Source organism: Daphnia pulicaria, chromosome 1 (genome assembly GCF_021234035.1).
Source record: "Daphnia pulicaria isolate SC F1-1A chromosome 1, SC_F0-13Bv2, whole genome shotgun sequence".
Taxonomy (NCBI): Eukaryota; Metazoa; Arthropoda; class Branchiopoda; order Diplostraca; family Daphniidae; genus Daphnia; species Daphnia pulicaria.
Genome location: NC_060913.1, coordinates 43,158,973 through 43,180,434, shown reverse-complemented (window position 1 = coordinate 43,180,434; position 21,462 = coordinate 43,158,973).

The following is a 21,462-nucleotide window of genomic DNA, read 5'->3' as shown; positions in this document are numbered from 1 at the left end:
TCCACCTCCTGAAATGTCTTTTCTCTTCATTTTTTCGGATTTTTTCAACTCCACCTCCTGAAACGGGTTTTCTCATCATTTTTCGGATTTTTTGAAATTTTACCTATCCAGCTCCTAAAACGTCTTTTCTCATCATTTTTTCGGATTTTTTGAACTTGGACCTTTGACCTCCTGAAACGTCTTTTCTCATCTTTTTTTCGGAATTTTTGAAATCCACCTCCTGAAACGTCTTTTCTCATCATTTTTTCGGATTTTCTGAATTTGGACGTCTCCACCTCTTGAAACGTCTTTTCTCATCATTTTTTCGGATTTTTTGAAATTTTACCTCTCCAACTCCTAAAACGTCTTTTCTCATCTTTTTTTTTGGATTTTTTGAACTTTGACCTTTGACCTCCTTAAACGTCTTTTCTCATCATTTTTCGGATTTTTTGAACTTTGACTTTTGACCTCCTGAAACGTCTTTTCTCATCATTTTTCGGATTTTTTGAACTTTGACCTTTGACCTCCTGAAATGTCTTTTCTCATCATTTTTTCGGATTTTTTCAACTCCACCTCCTGAAACGGCTTTTCTCATCATTTTTCGGATTTTTTGAACTTTGACCTTTGACCTCTTGAAACGTCTTTTCTCATCATTTTTTCGGATTTTTTGAAATTTTACCTCTCCAGCTCCTAAAATGTCTTTTCTCATCATTTTTTCGGATTTTTTGAACTTTGACCTTTGAACTCCTGAAACGACTTTTCTCATCATTTTTCGGATTTTTTGAACTTGGACGTCTCCACCTCTTGAAACGTCTTTTCTCATCTTTTTTTTCGGAATTTTTGAAATCCACCTCCTGAAACGTCTTTTCTCATCTTTTTTTCGGAATTTTTGAAATCCACCTCCTGAAATGTCTTTTCTCATCATTTTTTCGGATTTTTTCAACTCCACCTCCTGAAACGGCTTTTCTCATCATTTTTCGGATTTTTTGAAATTTTACCTCTCCAGCTCCTAAAACGTCTTTTCTCATCATTTTTTCGGATTTTTTGAACTTTGACCTATGACCTCCTGAAACGTCTTTTCTCATCATTTTTCGGATTTTTTGAACTTTGACCTTTGACCTCCTGAAACGTCTTTTCTCATCTTTTTTTCGGAATTTTTGAAATCCACCTCCTGAAACGTCTTTTCTCATCATTTTTTCGGATTTTCTGAATTTGGACGTCTCCACCTCTTGAAACGTCTTTTCTCATCATTTTTTCGGATTTTTTGAAATTTTACCTCTCCAACTCCTAAAACGTCTTTTCTCATCTTTTTTTTTGGATTTTTTGAACTTTGACCTTTGACCTCCTTAAACGTCTTTTCTCATCATTTTTCGGATTTTTTTAACTTTGACTTTTGACCTCCTGAAACGTCTTTTCTCATCATTTTTCGGATTTTTTGAACTTTGACCTTTGACCTCCTGAAATGTCTTTTCTCATCATTTTTTCGGATTTTTTCAACTCCACCTCCTGAAACGGCTTTTCTCATCATTTTTCGGATTTTTTAAAATTTTACCTCTCCACCTCTTGAAACGTCTTTTCTCATCATTTTTTCGGATTTTTTGAAATTTTACCTCTCCAGCTCCTAAAATGTCTTTTCTCATCATTTTTTCGGATTTTTTGAAATTTTACCTTTGACCTCCTGAAACGTCTTTTCTTATCATTTTTTCGGATATTTTTATTTTGGACCTCTCCACCTGCTGAAACGTCTTTTCTCATCATTTTTTCAGATTTTCTGAACTTGGACGTCTCCACCTCTTGAAACGTCTTTTCTCATCATTTTTTCGGATTTTTTGAAATTTTACCTCTCCAACTCCTAAAACGTCTTCTCTCATCTTTTTTTTTGGATTTTTTGAACTTTGACCTTTGACCTCCTGAAACGTCTTTTCTCATCTTGTTTTCGGAATTCTTGAAATCCACCTCCTGAAATGTCTTTTCTCATCATTTTTCGGATTTTTTGAAATTTTACCTCTCCAGCTCCTAAAACGTCTTTTCTCATCATTTTTTCGGATTTTTTGAACTTTGACCTATGACCTCCTGAAACGTCTTTTCTCATCATTTTTCGGATTTTTTGAACTTTGACCTTTGACCTCCTGAAACGTCTTTTCTCATCTTTTTTTCGGAATTTTTGAAATCCACCTCCTGAAACGTCTTTTCTCATCATTTTTTCGGATTTTTTGAACTTTGACCTATGACCTCCTGAAACGTCTTTTCTCATCATTTTTTCGGATTTTTTTAACTTTGACCTTTGACCTCCTGAAACGTCATTTCTCATCATTTTTTCGGATTTTATGAACTTGAACCTCTCCACCTCCTGAAACGTCTTTTTTCATTTTTTTCGGATTTTATGAACTTTGACCTTTGACCTCCTGAAAATTCTTTTCTCATCATTTTTTCGGATTTTTTGAACTTTGACCTTTGACCTCCTGAAATGTCTCTTCTCATCATTTTTTCGGATTTTTTCAACTCCACCTCCTGAAACAGCTTTTCTCATCATTTTTCGGATTTTTTGAAATTTTACCTCTCCAGCTGCTAAAATGTCTTTTCTCATCATTTTTTCGGATTTTTTGAAATTTTACCTTTGACCTCCTGAAACGTCTTTTCTCATCTTTTTTTCGGATATTTTGATTTTGGACCTCTTCACCTGCTGAAACGTCTTTTCTCATCATTTTTTCGGATTTTTTAAATTTTGACCTCTCCACCTCTTGAAACGTCTTTTCTCATCATTTGTTCGGAATTTTTGAAATCCACCTCCTGAAACGTCTTTTCTCATCTTTTTTTTCGGAATTTTTGAAATCCACCTCCTTTAACGTCTTTTCTCATTTTTTTTTCGGAATTTTTGAAATCCACCTCCTGAAATGTCTTTTCTCATCATTTTTTCGGATTTTTTCAACTCCACTTCCTGAAACAGCTTTTCTCATCATTTTTCGGATTTTTTGAAATTTTACCTCTCCAGCTCCTAAAACGTCTTTTCTCATCATTTTTTCGGATTTTTTGAACTTTGACCTATGACCTCCTGAAACGTCTTTTCTCATCATTTTTCGGATTTTTTGAACTTTGACCTTTGACCTCCTGAAACGTCTTTTCTCATCATTTTTTCGGATATTTTGAAATCAACCTCCTGAAACGTCTTTTCTCATCATTTTTTTGGATTTTTTGAACTTTGACCTTTGACCTCCTGAAACGTCTTTTTTCATCATTTTTTCGGATTTTATGAACTTTGACCTTTGACCTCCTGAAGATTCTTTTCTCATCATTTATTCGGATTTTTTGTACTTTGACCTTTGACCTCCTGCAACGTCTTTTCTCATCATTTTTTCGGATTTTTTGAACTTTGACCTATGACCTCCTGAAACGTCTTTTCTCATCATTTTTTCGGATTTTTTGAAATCCACCTCCTGAAATGTCTTTTCTCATCATTTTTTCGGATTTTTTCAACTCCACCTCCTGAAACGGCTTTTCTCATCATTTTTCGGATTCTTTGAAATTTTACCTCTCCAGCTCCTAAACCGTCTTTTCTCATCATTTTTTTTGGATTTTTTTAACTTTGACCTATGACCTCCTGAAACGGCTTTTCTCATCATTTTTCGGATTTTTTGAAATTTTACCTCTCCAGCTCCTAAAATGTCTTTTCTCATCATTTTTTCGGATTTTTTGAACTTTGACCTTTGAACTCCTGAAACGACTTTTCTCATCATTTTTCGGATTTTTTGAACTTGGACGTCTCCACCTCTTGAAACGTCTTTTCTCATCATTTGTTCGGAATTTTTGAAATCCACCTCCTGACACGTCTTTTCTCATCTTTTTTTCGGAATTTTTGAAATCCACCTCCTGAAACGTCTTTTCTCATCATTTTTCGGATTTTTTGAAATTTTACCTCTCCAGCTCCTAAAACGTCTTTTCTCATCATTTTTTCGGATTTTTTGAAATTTGACCTATGACCTCCTGAAACGTCTTTTCTCATCATTTTTCGGATTTTTTGAACTTTGACCTTTGACCTCTTGAAACGTCTTTTCTCATCATTTTTTCGGATATTTTGATTTTGGACCTCTTCACCTGCTGAAACGTCTTTTCTCATCATTTTTTCAGATTTTCTGAACTTGGACGTCTCCACCTCTTGAAACGTCTTTTCTCATCATTTTTTCGGATTTTTTGAAATTTTACCTCTCCAACTCCTAAAACGTCTTCTCTCATCTTTTTTTTTGGATTTTTTGAACTTTGACCTTTGACCTCCTGAAACGTCTTTTCTCATCTTGTTTTCGGAATTCTTGAAATCCACCTCCTGAAATGTCTTTTCTCATCATTTTTCGGATTTTTTGAAATTTTACCTCTCCAGCTCCTAAAACGTCTTTTCTCATCATTTTTTCGGATTTTTTGAACTTTGACCTATGACCTCCTGAAACGTCTTTTCTCATCATTTTTCGGATTTTTTGAACTTTGACCTTTGACCTCCTGAAACGTCATTTCTCATCATTTTTTCGGATTTTTTCAACTCCACCTCCTCAAACAGCTTTTCTCATCATTTTTCGGATTTTTTGAAATTTTACCTCTCCAGCTACTAAAATGTCTTTTCTCATCATTTTTTCGGATTTTTTGAAATTTTACCTTTGACCTCCTGAAACGTCTTTTCTCATCTTTTTTTCGGATATTTTGATTTTGGACCTCTTCACCTGCTGAAACGTCTTTTCTCATCATTTTTTCGGATTTTTTAAATTTTGACCTCTCCACCTCTTGAAACGTCTTTTCTCATCATTTGTTCGGAATTGTTGAAATCCACCTCCTGAAACGTCTTTTCTCATCTTTTTTTTCGGAATTTTTGAAATCCACCTCCTGAAACGTCTTTTCTCATCTTTTTTTCGGAATTTTTGAAATCCACCTCCTGAAATGTCTTTTCTCATCATTTTTTCGGATTTTTTCAACTCCACTTCCTGAAACAGCTTTTCTCATCATTTTTCGGATTTTTTGAAATTTTACCTCTCCAGCTCCTAAAACGTCTTTTCTCATCATTTTTTCGGATTTTTTGAACTTTGACCTATGACCTCCTGAAACGTCTTTTCTCATCATTTTTCGGATTTTTTGAACTTTGACCTTTGACCTCCTGAAACGTCTTTTCTCATCATTTTTTCGGATATTTTGAAATCCACCTCCTGAAACGTCTTTTCTCATCTTTTTTTCGGAATTTTTGAAATCCACCTCCTGAAACGTCTTTTCTCATCATTTTTTTGGATTTTTTGAACTTTGACCTTTGACCTCCTGAAACGTCTTTTTTCATCATTTCTTCGGATTTTATGAACTTTGACCTTTGACCTCCTGAAGATTCTTTTCTCATCATTTATTCGGATTTTTTGAACTTTGACCTTTGACCTCCTGCAACGTCTTTTCTCATCATTTTTTCGGATTTTTTGAACTTTGACCTATGACCTCCTGAAACGTCTTTTCTCATCATTTGTTCGGAATTTTTGAAATCCACCTCCTGAAACGTCTTTTCTCATCTTTTTTTCGGAATTTTTGAAATCCACCTCCTGAAATGTCTTTTCTCATCATTTTTCGGATTTTTTGAAATTTTACCTCTCCAGCTCCTAAAACGTCTTTTCTCATCATTTTTTCGGATTTTTTGAAATTTGACCTATGACCTCCTGAAACGTCTTTTCTCATCATTTTTCGGATTTTTTGAACTTTGACCTTTGACCTCTTGAAACGTCTTTTCTCATCATTTTTTCGGATTTTTTGAAATTTTACCTCTCCAGCTCCTAAAATGTCTTTTCTCATCATTTTTTCGGATTTTTTGAACTTTGACCTTTGAACTCCTGAAACGACTTTTCTCATCATTTTTCAGATTTTTTGAACTTGGACGTCTCCACCTCTTGAAACGTCTTTTCTCATCGTTTGTTCGGAATTTTTGAAATCCACCTCCTGAAACGTCTTTTCTCATCTTTTTTTTCGGAATTTTTGAAATCCACCTCCTGAAACGTCTTTTCTCATCTTTTTTTCGGAATTTTTGAAATCCACCTCCTGAAATGTCTTTTCTCATCATTTTTTCGGATTTTTTCAACCCCACCTCCTGAAACGGCTTTTCTCATCATTTTTCGGATTTTTTGAAATTTTACCTCTCCAGCTCCTAAAACGTCTTTTCTCATCATTTTTTCGGATTTTTTGAACTTTGACCTATGACCTCCTGAAACGTCTTTTCTCATCATTTTTCGGATTTTTTGAACTTTGACCTTTGACCTCCTGAAACGTCTTTTCTCATCTTTTTTTCGGAATTTTTGAAATCCACCTCCTGAAACGTCTTTTCTCATCATTTTTTCGGATTTTCTGAATTTGGACGTCTCCACCTCTTGAAACGTCTTTTCTCATCATTTTTTCGGATTTTTTGAAATTTTACCTCTCCAACTCCTAAAACGTCTTTTCTCATCTTTTTTTTTGGATTTTTTGAACTTTGACCTTTGACCTCCTTAAACGTCTTTTCTCATCATTTTTCGGATTTTTTGAACTTTGACTTTTGACCTCCTGAAACGTCTTTTCTCATCATTTTTCGGATTTTTTGAACTTTGACCTTTGACCTCCTGAAATGTCTTTTCTCATCATTTTTTCGGATTTTTTCAACTCCACCTCCTGAAACGGCTTTTCTCATCATTTTTCGGATTTTTTAAAATTTTACCTCTCCACCTCTTGAAACGTCTTTTCTCATCATTTTTTCGGATTTTTTGAAATTTTACCTCTCCAGCTCCTAAAATGTCTTTTCTCATCATTTTTTCGGATTTTTTGAAATTTTACCTTTGACCTCCTGAAACGTCTTTTCTTATCATTTTTTCGGATATTTTTATTTTGGACCTCTTCACCTGCTGAAACGTCTTTTCTCATCATTTTTTCGGATTTTTTAAATTTTGACCTCTCCACCTCTTGAAACGTCTTTTCTCATCATTTGTTCGGAATTTTTGAAATCCACCTCCTGAAACGTCTTTTCTCATCATTTTTTCGGATATTTTGATTTTGGACCTCTTCACCTGCTGAAACGTCTTTTCTCATCATTTTTTCAGATTTTCTGAACTTGGACGTCTCCACCTCTTGAAACGTCTTTTCTCATCATTTTTTCGGATTTTTTGAAATTTTAGCTCTCCAACTCCTAAAACGTCTTCTCTCATATTTTTTTTTGGATTTTTTGAACTTTGACCTTTGACCTCCTGAAACGTCTTTTCTCATCTTTTTTTCGGAATTTTTGAAATCCACCTCCTGAAACGTCTTTTCTCATCATTTTTTTGGATTTTTTGAACTTTGACCTTTGACCTCCTGAAGATTCTTTTCTCATCATTTATTCGGATTTTTTGAACTTTGACCTTTGACCTCCTGCAACGTCTTTTCTCATCATTTTTTCGGATTTTTTGAACTTTGACCTATGACCTCCTGAAACGTCTTTTCTCATCATTTGTTCGGAATTTTTGAAATCCACCTCCTGAAACGTCTTTTCTCATCTTTTTTTCGGAATTTTTGAAATCCACCTCCTGAAATGTCTTTTCTCATCATTTTTCGGATTTTTTGAAATTTTACCTCTCCAGCTCCTAAAACGTCTTTTCTCATCATTTTTTCGGATTTTTTGAAATTTGACCTATGACCTCCTGAAACGTCTTTTCTCATCATTTTTCGGATTTTTTGAACTTTGACCTTTGACCTCTTGAAACGTCTTTTCTCATCATTTTTTCGGATTTTTTGAAATTTTACCTCTCCAGCTCCTAAAATGTCTTTTCTCATCATTTTTTCGGATTTTTTGAACTTTGACCTTTGAACTCCTGAAACGACTTTTCTCATCATTTTTCAGATTTTTTGAACTTGGACGTCTCCACCTCTTGAAACGTCTTTTCTCATCGTTTGTTCGGAATTTTTGAAATCCACCTCCTGAAACGTCTTTTCTCATCTTTTTTTTCGGAATTTTTGAAATCCACCTCCTGAAATGTCTTTTCTCATCATTTTTTCGGATTTTTTCAACCCCACCTCCTGAAACGGCTTTTCTCATCATTTTTCGGATTTTTTGAAATTTTACCTCTCCAGCTCCTAAAACGTCTTTTCTCATCATTTTTTCGGATTTTTTGAACTTTGACCTATGACCTCCTGAAACGTCTTTTCTCATCATTTTTCGGATTTTTTGAACTTTGACCTTTGACCTCCTGAAACGTCTTTTCTCATCTTTTTTTCGGAATTTTTGAAATCCACCTCCTGAAACGTCTTTTCTCATCATTTTTTCGGATTTTCTGAATTTGGACGTCTCCACCTCTTGAAACGTCTTTTCTCATCATTTTTTCGGATTTTTTGAAATTTTACCTCTCCAACTCCTAAAACGTCTTTTCTCATCTGTTTTTTTGGATTTTTTGAACTTTGACCTTTGACCTCCTTAAACGTCTTTTCTCATCATTTTTCGGATTTTTTGAACTTTGACTTTTGACCTCCTGAAACGTCTTTTCTCATCATTTTTCGGATTTTTTGAACTTTGACCTTTGACCTCCTGAAATGTCTTTTCTCATCATTTTTTCGGATTTTTTCAACTCCACCTCCTGAAACGGCTTTTCTCATCATTTTTCGGATTTTTTAAAATTTTACCTCTCCACCTCTTGAAACGTCTTTTCTCATCATTTTTTCGGATTTTTTGAAATTTTACCTCTCCAGCTCCTAAAATGTCTTTTCTCATCATTTTTTCGGATTTTTTGAAATTTTACCTTTGACCTCCTGAAACGTCTTTTCTTATCATTTTTTCGGATATTTTTATTTTGGACCTCTCCACCTCTTGAAACGTCTTTTCTCATCATTTGTTCGGAATTTTTGAAATCCACCTCCTGAAACGTCTTTTCTCATCATTTTTTCGGATATTTTGATTTTGGACCTCTTCACCTGCTGAAACGTCTTTTCTCATCATTTTTTCAGATTTTCTGAACTTGGACGTCTCCACCTCTTGAAACGTCTTTTCTCATCATTTTTTCGGATTTTTTGAAATTTTAGCTCTCCAACTCCTAAAACGTCTTCTCTCATCTTTTTTTTTGGATTTTTTGAACTTTGACCTTTGACCTCCTGAAACGTCTTTTCTCATCTTTTTTTCGGAATTCTTGAAATCCACCTCCTGAAATGTCTTTTCTCATCATTTTTCGGATTTTTTGAAATTTTACCTCTCCAGCTCCTAAAACGTCTTTTCTCATCATTTTTTCGGATTTTTTGAACTTTGACCTATGACCTCCTGAAACGTCTTTTCTCATCATTTTTCGGATTTTTTGAACTTTGACCTTTGACCTCCTGAAACGTCTTTTCTCATCTTTTTTTCGGAATTTTTGAAATCCACCTCCTGAAACGTCTTTTCTCATCATTTTTTCGGATTTTTTGAACTTTGACCTATGACCTCCTGAAACGTCTTTTCTCATCATTTTTTCGGATTTTTTTAACTTTGACCTTTGACCTCCTGAAACGTCATTTCTCATCATTTTTTCGGATTTTATGAACTTGAACCTCTCCACCTCCTGAAACGTCTTTTTTCATTTTTTTCGGATTTTATGAACTTTGACCTTTGACCTCCTGAAAATTCTTTTCTCATCATTTTTTCGGATTTTTTGAACTTTGACCTTTGACCTCCTGAAATGTCTCTTCTCATCATTTTTTCGGATTTTTTCAACTCCACCTCCTGAAACAGCTTTTCTCATCATTTTTCGGATTTTTTGAAATTTTACCTCTCCAGCTGCTAAAATGTCTTTTCTCATCATTTTTTCGGATTTTTTGAAATTTTACCTTTGACCTCCTGAAACGTCTTTTCTCATCTTTTTTTCGGATATTTTGATTTTGGACCTCTTCACCTGCTGAAAAGTCTTTTCTCATCATTTTTTCGGATTTTTTAAATTTTGACCTCTCCACCTCTTGAAACGTCTTTTCTCATCATTTGTTCGGAATTTTTGAAATCCACCTCCTGAAACGTCTTTTCTCATCTTTTTTTTCGGAATTTTTGAAATCCACCTCCTGAAACGTCTTTTCTCATCTTTTTTTCGGAATTTTTGAAATCCACCTCCTGAAATGTCTTTTCTCATCATTTTTTCGGATTTTTTCAACTCCACTTCCTGAAACAGCTTTTCTCATCATTTTTCGGATTTTTTGAAATTTTACCTCTCCAGCTCCTAAAACGTCTTTTCTCATCATTTTTTCGGATTTTTTGAACTTTGACCTATGACCTCCTGAAACGTCTTTTCTCATCATTTTTCGGATTTTTTGAACTTTGACCTTTGACCTCCTGAAACGTCTTTTCTCATCATTTTTTCGGATATTTTGAAATCCACCTCCTGAAACGTCTTTTCTCATCTTTTTTTCGGAATTTTTGAAATCCACCTCCTGAAACGTCTTTTCTCATCATTTTTTCGGATTTTTTGAAATCCACCTCCTGAAATGTCTTTTCTCATCATTTTTTCGGATTTTTTCAACTCCACCTCCTGAAACGGCTTTTCTCATCATTTTTCGGATTCTTTGAAATTTTACCTCTCCAGCTCCTAAAACGTCTTTTCTCATCATTTTTTTTGGATTTTTTTAACTTTGACCTATGACCTCCTGAAACGGCTTTTCTCATCATTTTTCGGATTTTTTGAAATTTTACCTCTCCAGCTCCTAAAATGTCTTTTCTCATCATTTTTTCGGATTTTTTGAACTTTGACCTTTGAACTCCTGAAACGACTTTTCTCATCATTTTTCGGATTTTTTGAACTTGGACGTCTCCACCTCTTGAAACGTCTTTTCTCATCATTTGTTCGGAATTTTTGAAATCCACCTCCTGAAACGTCTTTTCTCATCTTTTTTTCGGAATTTTTGAAATCCACCTCCTGAAATGTCTTTTCTCATCATTTTTCGGATTTTTTGAAATTTTACCTCTCCAGCTCCTAAAACGTCTTTTCTCATCATTTTTTCGGATTTTTTGAAATTTGACCTATGACCTCCTGAAACGTCTTTTCTCATCATTTTTCGGATTTTTTGAACTTTGACCTTTGACCTCTTGAAACGTCTTTTCTCATCATTTTTTCGGATATTTTGATTTTGGACCTCTTCACCTGCTGAAACGTCTTTTCTCATCATTTTTTCAGATTTTCTGAACTTGGACGTCTCCACCTCTTGAAACGTCTTTTCGCATCATTTTTTCGGATTTTTTGAAATTTTACCTCTCCAACTCCTAAAACGTCTTCTCTCATCTTTTTTTTTGGATTTTTTGAACTTTGACCTTTGACCTCCTGAAACGTCTTTTCTCATCTTGTTTTCGGAATTCTTGAAATCCACCTCCTGAAATGTCTTTTCTCATCATTTTTCGGATTTTTTGAAATTTTACCTCTCCAGCTCCTAAAACGTCTTTTCTCATCATTTTTTCGGATTTTTTGAACTTTGACCTATGACCTCCTGAAACGTCTTTTCTCATCATTTTTCGGATTTTTTGAACTTTGACCTTTGACCTCCTGAAACGTCTTTTCTCATCTTTTTTTCGGAATTTTTGAAATCCACCTCCTGAAACGTCTTTTCTCATCATTTTTTCGGATTTTTTGAACTTTGACCTATGACCTCCTGAAACGTCTTTTCTCATCATTTTTTCGGATTTTTTTAACTTTGACCTTTGACCTCCTGAAACGTCATTTCTCATCATTTTTTCGGATTTTATGAACTTGAACCTCTCCACCTACTGAAACGTCTTTTTTCATTTTTTTCGGATTTTATGAACTTTGACCTTTGACCTCCTGAAAATTCTTTTCTCATCATTTTTTCGGATTTTTTGAACTTTGACCTTTGACCTCCTGAAATGTCTCTTCTCATCATTTTTTCGGATTTTTTCAACTCCACCTCCTGAAACAGCTTTTCTCATCATTTTTCAGATTTTTGGAAATTTTACCTCTCCAGCTGCTAAAATGTCTTTTCTCATCTTTTTTTCGGATATTTTGATTTTGGACCTCTTCACCTGCTGAAACGTCTTTTCTCATCATTTTTTCGGATTTTTTAAATTTTGACCTCTCCACCTCTTGAAACGTCTTTTCTCATCATTTGTTCGGAATTTTTGAAATCCACCTCCTGAAACGTCTTTTCTCATCTTTTTTTTCGGAATTTTTGAAATCCACCTCCTGAAACGTCTTTTCTCATCTTTTTTTCGGAATTTTTGAAATCCACCTCCTGAAATGTCTTTTCTCATCATTTTTTCGGATTTTTTCAACTCCACTTCCTGAAACAGCTTTTCTCATCATTTTTCGGATTTTTTGAAATTTTACCTCTCCAGCTCCTAAAACGTCTTTTCTCATCATTTTTTCGGATTTTTTGAACTTTGACCTATGACCTCCTGAAACGTCTTTTCTCATCATTTTTCGGATTTTTTGAACTTTGACCTTTGACCTCCTGAAACGTCTTTTCTCATCATTTTTTCGGATATTTTGAAATCCACCTCCTGAAACGTCTTTTCTCATCTTTTTTTCGGAATTTTTGAAATCCACCTCCTGAAACGTCTTTTCTCATCATTTTTTTGGATTTTTTGAACTTTGACCTTTGACCTCCTGAAACGTCTTTTTTCATCATTTTTTCGGATTTTATGAACTTTGACCTTTGACCTCCTGAAGATTCTTTTCTCATCATTTATTCGGATTTTTTGAACTTTGACCTTTGACCTCCTGCAACGTCTTTTCTCATCATTTTTTCGGATTTTTTGAACTTTGACCTATGACCTCCTGAAACGTCTTTTCTCATCATTTTTTCGGATTTTTTGAAATCCACCTCCTGAAATGTCTTTTCTCATCATTTTTTCGGATTTTTTCAACTCCACCTCCTGAAACGGCTTTTCTCATCATTTTTCGGATTCTTTGAAATTTTACCTCTCCAGCTCCTAAAACGTCTTTTCTCATCATTTTTTTTGGATTTTTTTAACTTTGACCTATGACCACCTGAAACGGCTTTTCTCATCATTTTTCGGATTTTTTGAAATTTTACCTCTCCAGCTCCTAAAATGTCTTTTCTCATCATTTTTTCGGATTTTTTGAACTTTGACCTTTGAACTCTTGAAACGACTTTTCTCATCATTTTTCGGATTTTTTGAACTTGGACGTCTCCACCTCTTGAAACGTCTTTTCTCATCATTTGTTCGGAATTTTTGAAATCCACCTCCTGAAACGTCTTTTCTCATCTTTTTTTCGGAATTTTTGAAATCCACCTCCTGAAATGTCTGTTCTCATCATTTTTCGGATTTTTTGAAATTTTACCTCTCCAGCTCCTAAAACGTCTTTTCTCATCATTTTTTCGGATTTTTTGAAATTTGACCTATGACCTCCTGAAACGTCTTTTCTCATCATTTTTCGGATTTTTTGAACTTTGACCTTTGACCTCTTGAAACGTCTTTTCTCATCATTTTTTCGGATTTTTTAAAATTTTACCTCTCCAGCTCCTAAAATGTCTTTTCTCATCATTTTTTCGGATTTTTTGAACTTTGACGTCTCCACCTCTTGAAACGTCTTTTCTCATCGTTTGTTCGGAATTTTTGAAATCCACCTCCTGAAACGTCTTTTCTCATCTTTTTTTTCGGAATTTTTGAAATCCACCTCCTGAAATGTCTTTTCTCATCATTTTTTCGGATTTTTTCAACTCCACCTCCTGAAACGGCTTTTCTCATCATTTTTCGGATTTTTTGAAATTTTACCTCTCCAGCTCCTAAAACGTCTTTTCTCATCATTTTTTCGGATTTTTTGAACTTTGACCTATGACCTCCTGAAACGTCTTTTCTCATCATTTTTCGGATTTTTTGAACTTTGACCTTTGACCTCCTGAAACGTCTTTTCTCATCTTTTTTTCGGAATTTTTGAAATCCACCTCCTGAAACGTCTTTTCTCATCATTTTTTCGGATTTTCTGAATTTGGACGTCTCCACCTCTTGAAACGTCTTTTCTCATCATTTTTTCGGATTTTTTGAAATTTTACCTCTCCAACTCCTAAAACGTCTTTTCTCATCTTTTTTTTTGGATTTTTTGAACTTTGACCTTTGACCTCCTTAAACGTCTTTTCTCATCATTTTTCGGATTTTTTGAACTTTGACTTTTGACCTCCTGAAACGTCTTTTCTCATCATTTTTCGGATTTTTTGAACTTTGACCTTTGACCTCCTGAAATGTCTTTTCTCATCATTTTTTCGGATTTTTTCAACTCCACCTCCTGAAACGGGTTTTCTCATCATTTTTCTGATTTTTTAAAATTTTACCTCTTCACCTCCTGCAACGTCTTTTCTCATCATTTTTTCGGATTTTTTGAACTTTGACCTTTGACCTCCTGAAACGTCTTTTCTCATCATTTTTTCGGATTTTCTGAATTTGGACGTCTCCACCTCTTGAAACGTCTTTTCTCATCATTTTTTCGGATTTTTTGAAATTTTACCTCTCCAACTCCTAAAACGTCTTTTCTCATCTTTTTTTTTGGATTTTTTGAACTTTTACCTTTGACCTCCTGAAACGTCTTTTCTTATAATTTTTTCGGATATTTTGATTTTGGACCTCTTCACCTGCTGAAACGTCTTTTCTCATCATTTTTTCGGATTTTTTAAATTTTGACCTCTCCACCTCTTAAAACGTCTTTTCTCATCATTTGTTCGGAATTTTTGAAATCCACCTCCTGAAACGTCTTTTCTCATCATTTTTTCGGATATTTTGATTTTGGACCTCTTCACCTGCTGAAACGTCTTTTCTCATCATTTTTTCGGATTTTCTGAACTTGGACGTCTCCACCTCTTGAAACGTCTTTTCTCATCATTTTTTCGGATTTTTTGAAATTTTACCTCTCCAGCTCCTAAAATGTCTTTTCTCATCATTTTTTCGGATTTTTTGAAATTTTACCTTTGACCTCCTGAAATGTCTTTTCTTATCATTTTTTCGGATATTTTGATTTTGGACCTCTTCACCTGCTGAAACGTCTTTTCTCATCATTTTTTCGGATTTTTTAAATTTTGACCTCTCCACCTCTAAAACGTCTTTTCTCATCATTTGTTCGGAATTTTTGAAATCCACCTCCTGAAACGTCTTTTCTCATCATTTTTTCGGATATTTTGATTTTGGACCTCTTCACCTGCCTTAACGTCTTTTCTCATCATTTTTTCGGATTTTCTGAACTTGGACGTCTCCACCTCTTGAAACGTCTTTTCTCATCATTTTTTCGGATTTTTTGAATTTTACCTCTCCAACTCTTGAAACGTCTTTTCTCATCGTTTGTTCGGAATTTTTGAAATCCACCTCCTGAAACGTCTTTTCTCATCTTTTTTTTCGGAATTTTTGAAATCCACCTCCTGAAACGTCTTTTCTCATCTTTTTTCGGAATTTTTGAAATCCACCTCTGAAATGTCTTTTCTCATCATTTTTTCGGATTTTTTCAACTCCACTTCCTGAAACAGCTTTTCTCATCATTTTTCGGATTTTTTGAAATTTTACCTCTCCAGCTCCTAAAACGTCTTTTCTCATCATTTTTTCGGATTTTTTGAACTTTGACCTATGACCTCCTGAAACGTCTTTTCTCATCATTTTTTTCGGATATTTTGAAATCCACCTCCTGAAACGTCTTTTCTCATCTTTTTTTCGGAATTTTTGAAATCCACCTCCTGAAACGTCTTTTCTCATCATTTTTTTGGATTTTTGAACTTTGACCTTTGACCTCCTGAAACGTCTTTTTTCATCACTTTTTCGGATTTTATGAACTTTGACCTTTTGACCTCCTGAAGATTCTTTTCTCATCATTTATTCGGATTTTTTTAACTTTGACCTTTGACCTCCTGCAACGTCTTTTCTCATCATTTTTTCGGATTTTTTGAACTTTGACCTATGACCTCCTGAAAACGTCTTTTCTCATCATTTTTTCGGATTTTTTGAAATCCACCTCCTGAAATGTCTTTTCTCATCATTTTTTCGGATTTTTTCAACTCCAACTCCTGAAACGGCTTTTCTCATCATTTTTCGGATTCTTTGAAATTTTACCTCTCCAGCTCCTAAAACGTCTTTTCTCATCATTTTTTTTGGATTTTTTTAACTTTGACCTATGACCTCCTGAAACGGCTTTTCTCATCATTTTTCGGATTTTTTGAAATTTTACCTCTCCAGCTCCTAAAATGTCTTTTCTCATCATTTTTTCGGATTTTTTGAACTTTGACCTTTGAACTCCTGAAACGACTTTTCTCATCATTTTTCGGATTTTTTTGAACTTGGACGTCTCCACCTCTTGAAACGTCTTTTCTCATCGTTTGTTCGGAATTTTTGAAATCCACCTCCTGAAACGTCTTTTCTCATCTTTTTTCGGAATTTTTGAAATCCACCTCCTGAAACGTCTTTTCTCATCTTTTTTTCGGAATTTTTGAAATCCACCTCCTGAAATGTCTGTTCTCATCATTTTTCGGATTTTTTTGAAATTTTACCTCTCCAGCTCCTAAAACGTCTTTTCTCATCATTTTTTCGGATTTTTTGAAATTTGACCTATGACCTCCTGAAACGTCTTTTCTCATCATTTTTCGGATTTTTTGAACTTTGACCTTTGACCTCTTGAAACGTCTTTTCTCATCATTTTTTCGGATTTTTTGAAATTTTACCTCTCCAGCTCCTAAAATGTCTTTTCTCATCATTTTTTCGGATTTTTTGAACTTTGACCTTTGAACTCCTGAAACGACTTTTCTCATCATTTTTCGGATTTTTTGAACTTGGACGTCTCCACCTCTTGAAACGTCTTTTCTCATCGTTTGTTCGGAATTTTTGAAATCCACCTCCTGAAACGTCTTTTCTCATCTTTTTTTCGGAATTTTTGAAATCCACCTCCTGAAATGTCTTTTCTCATCATTTTTTCGGATTTTTTCAACTCCACCTCCTGAAACGGCTTTTCTCATCATTTTTCGGATTTTTTGAAATTTTACCTCTCCAGCTCCTAAAACGTCTTTTCTTATCATTTTTTCGGATTTTTTGAACTTTGACCTATGACCCTCCTGAAACGTCTTTTCTCATCATTTTTCGGATTTTTTGAAATTTTACCTCTCCAGCTCCTAAAATGTCTTTTCTCATCATTTTTTTCGGATTTTTTTAACTTTGACCTATGACCTCCTGAAACGTCTTTTCTCATCATTTTTCGGATTTTTTGAACTTTGACCTTTGACCTCTTGAAACGTCTTTTCTCATCATTTTTTCGGATTTTTTGAAATTTTACCTCTCCAGCTCCTAAAATGTCTTTTCTCAATCATTTTTTCGGATTTTTGAACTTTGACCTTTGAACTCCTGAACGACTTTTCTCATCATTTTTCGGATTTTTTGACTTGGACGTCTCCACCTCTTGAAACGTCTTTTCTCATCGTTTGTTCGGAATTTTTGAAATCCACCTCCTGAAACGTCCTTTTCTCATCTTTTTTTCGGAATTTTTGAAATCCACCTCCTGAAACGTCTTTTCTCATCTTTTTTTCGGAATTTTTGAAATCCACCTCCTGAAATGTCTGTTCTCATCATTTTTCGGATTTTTTGAAATTTTACCTCTCCAGCTCCTAAAACGTCTTTTCTCATCATTTTTTCGGATTTTTTGAAATTTTAACTCTCTCCAGCTCCTAAAATGTCTTTTCTCATCATTTTTTCGGAATTTTTAACTTTGACCTTTGAACTCCTGAAACGACTTTTCTCATCATTTTTCGGATTTTTTGAACTTGGACGTCTCCACCTCTTGAAACGTCTTTTCTCATCGTTTGTTCGGAATTTTTGAAATCCACCTCCTGAAACGTCTTTTCTCATCTTTTTTTTCGGAATTTTGAAATCCACCTCCTGAAACGTCTTTTCTCATCTTTTTTTCGGAATTTTTGAAATCCACCTCCTGAAATGTTTTTCTCATCATTTTTTCGGATTTTTTCAACTCCACCTCCTGAAACGGCTTTTCTCATCATTTTTCGGATTTTTTGAAATTTTACCTCTCCAGCTCCTAAAACGTCTTTTCTCATCATTTTTTCGGATTTTTTGAACTTTGACCTATGACCTCCTGAAACGTCTTTTCTCATCATTTTTCGGATTTTTTGAACTTTGACCTTTGACCTCCTGAAACGTCTCTTCTCATCTTTTTTTCGGAATTTTTGAAATCCACCTCCTGAAACGTCTTTTCTCATCATTTTTTCGGATTTTCTGAATTTGGACGTCTCCACCTCTTGAAACGTCTTTTCTCATCATTTTTTTCGGATTTTTTGAAATTTTACCTCTCCAACTCCTAAAACGTCTTTTCTCATCTTTTTTTTTGGATTTTTTGAACTTTGACCTTTGACCTCCTTAAACGTCCTTTTCTCATCATTTTTCGGATTTTTTGAACTTTGACTTTTGACCTCCTGAAACGTCTTTTCTCATCATTTTTCGGATTTTTTGAACTTTGACCTTTGACCTCCTGAAATGTCTTTTCTCATCATGTTTTCGGATTTTTTCAACTCCACCTCCTGAAACGGCTTTTCTCATCATTTTTTTGATTTTTTAAAATTTTACCTCTCCACCTCTTGAAACGTCTTTTCTCATCATTTTTTCGGATTTTTTGAAATTTTACCTCTCCAACTCCTAAAACGTCTTCTCTCATCTTTTTGTTTGGATTTTTTGAACTTTGACCTTTGACCTCCTGAAACGTCTTTTCTCATCTTTTTTTCGGAATTTTTGAAATCCACCTCCTGAAATGTCTTTTCTCATCATTTTTCGGATTTTTTCAACTCCACCTCCTGAAACGGCTTTTCTCATCATTTTTTCGGATTTTTTCAACTCCACCTCCTGAAACGGCTTTTCTCATCATTTTCGGATTTTTTGAAATTTTACCTCTTCACCTCCTGCAACGTCTTTTTCTCATCATTTTTTCGGATTTTTTGAACTTTGACCTTTGACCTCCTGAAACGTCTTTTCTTATCATTTTTTCGGATATTTTGATTTTGGACCTCTTCACCTGCTGAAACGTCTTTTCTCATCATTTTTTCGGATTTTTTTAAATTTTGACCTCTCCACCTCTTAAAACGTCTTTTCTCATCATTTGTTCGGAATTTTTGAATCCACCTCCTGAAACGTCTTTTCTCATCATTTTTTTCGGATATTTTGATTTTGGACCTCTTCACCTGCCTGAAACGTCTTTTCTCATCATTTTTTCGGATTTTTTAAATTTTGAACTTTCCACCTCTTGAAACGTCTTTTCTCATCATTTGTTCGGAATTTTTGAAATTTTACCTTTGACCTCCTGAAACGTCTTTTCTCATCATTTTTTCGGATATTTTGATTTTGGACCTCTTCACCTGCTGAAACGTCTTTTCTCATCATTTTTTCGGATTTTCTGAACTTGGACGTCTCCACCTCTTGAAAAGTCTTTTCTCATCATTTTTTCGGATTTTTTGAAATTTTACCTCTCCAACTCCTAAAACGTCTTCTCTCATCTTTTTTTTTGGATTTTTTGAACTTTGACCTTTGACCTCCTGAACCGTCTTTTCTCATCTTTTTTTCGGAATTTTTTGAAATCCACCTCCTGAAATGTCTTTTCTCATCATTTTTCGGATTTTTTGAAATTTTACCTCTCCAGCTCCTAAAACGTCTTTTCTCATCATTTTTTCGGATTTTTTGAACTTTGACCTATGACCTCCTGAAACGTCTTTTCTCATCATTTTTCGGATTTTTTGAACTTTGACCTTTGACCTCATGAAACGTCTTTTCTCATCTTTTTTCGGAATTTTGAAATCCATCTCCTGAAACGTCTTTTCTCATCATTTTTTCGGATTTTCTGAATTTGGACGTCTCCACCTCCTGAAATGTCTTTTCTCATCATTTTTTCGGATTTTTTCAACTCCAGCTCCTGAAACGTCTTTTCTCATCATTTTTCGGATTTTTTGAACTTTGACCTATGACCTCCTGAAACGTCTTTTCTCATCATTTTTCGGATTTTTTGAACTTTGACCTTTGACCTCATGAAACGTCTTTTCTCATCTTTTTTTTGGAATTTTTGAAATCCACCTCCTGAAACGTCTTTTCTCATCATTTTTTCGGATTTTCTGAATTTGGACGTCTCCACCTCTTGAAACGTCTTTTCTCATCATTTTTTCGGATTTTTTTGAAATTTTACCTCTCCAACTCCTAAAACGTCTTTTCTCATCTTTTTTTTTTGATTTTTGAACTTTGACCTTTGACCTCCTGAAATGTCTTTTCTCATCATTTTTTCGGATTTTTTCAACTCCACCTCCTGAAACGGCTTTTCTCATCATTTTTCGGATTTTTTGAAATTTTACCTCTTCAGCTCCTAAAATGTCTTTTCTCATCATTTTTTTCGGATTTTTTGAAATTTTACCTTTGACCTCCTGAAACGTCTTTTCTTATCATTTTTTCGGATATTTTGATTTTGGACCTCTTCACCTGCTGAAACGTCTTTTCTCATCATTTTTTCGGATTTTTTAAATTTTGACCTCTCCACCTCTTGAAACGTCTTTTCTCATCATTTGTTCGGAATTTTTGAAATCCACCTCCTGAAACGTCTTTTCTCATCTTTTTTTTCGGAATTTTTGAAAATCCACCTCCTGAAACGGCTTTTCTCATCTTTTTTTCGGAATTTTTGAAATCCACCTCCTGAAATGTCTTTTCTCATCATTTTTCGGATTTTTTGAAATTTTACCTCTCCAGCTCCTACAACGTCTTTTCTCATCATTTTTTTGGATTTTTTGAACTTTGACCTTTGACCTCCTGAAACGTCTTTTCTCATCTTTTTTTCGGAATTTTGAAATCCACCTCCTGAAACGTCTTTTCTCATCATTTTTTCGGATTTTTTGAATTTTACCTCTCCAACTCTTGAAACGTCTTTTCTCATCGTTTGTTCGGAATTTTTGAAATCCACCTCCTGAAACGTCTTTTCTCATCTTTTTTTCGGAATTTTGAAATCCACCTCCTGAAACGTCTTTTCTCATCATTTTTTCGGATTTTCTGAATTTGGACGTCTCCACCTCTTGAAACGTCTTTTCTCATCATTTTTTCGGATTTTTTGAAATTTTACCTCTCCAACTCCTAAAACGTTTTTTCTCATCTTTTTTTTTGGATTTTTTTAACTTTGACCTTTGACCTCCTGAAACGTCTTTTCTCATCATTTTTCGGATTTTTTGAACTTTGACCTTTGACCTCCTGAAACGTCTTTTCTCATCTTTTTTTCGGAATTTTTGAAATCCACCTCCTGAAATGTCTTTTCTCATCATTTTTCGGATTTTTTGAAATTTTACCTCTCCAGCTCCTAAAACGTCTTTTCTCATCATTTTTTCGGATTTTTTGAACTTTGACCTATGACCTCCTGAAACGTCTTTTCTCATCATTTTTCGGATTTTTTGAACTTTGACCTTTGACCTCATGAAACGTCTTTTCTCATCTTTTTTTCGGAATTTTTGAAATCCATCTCCTGAAACGTCTTTTCTCATCATTTTTTCGGATTTCTGAATTTGGACGTCTCC